Consider the following 343-nt stretch of genomic DNA (forward strand, 5'->3'; position numbering starts at 1 on the left):
AATTGGAAAAGAAGAAGTAAAACTGTCCTTATTCACAGATGACATGACACTGTACATAGAAAACCCCAAAGACTCCATCAAAAAACTACTAGACCTAATAAGTGAATTTAGCAATATAACAGGATACAAAATTAACACCCAGAAATCTATGGCATTTTTATACACCAATAATGAACTCTTTCTAAACCAATAGTTTAGAAAGAGAAACTAAAAAAAAACACCCATTTACCATTGCACCATAAGATTAAGATACATAGAAATAAACTTAACTAAGGAGTTAAAAGACCTGTACTCAGAAAACTACAGGACATTTAAAAAAGAGATAGAGGAAGACATAAACAGA

This window comes from Myotis brandtii, unplaced genomic scaffold (assembly GCF_000412655.1).
Source record: "Myotis brandtii unplaced genomic scaffold, ASM41265v1 scaffold206, whole genome shotgun sequence".
Classification (NCBI taxonomy): Eukaryota; Metazoa; Chordata; class Mammalia; order Chiroptera; family Vespertilionidae; genus Myotis; species Myotis brandtii.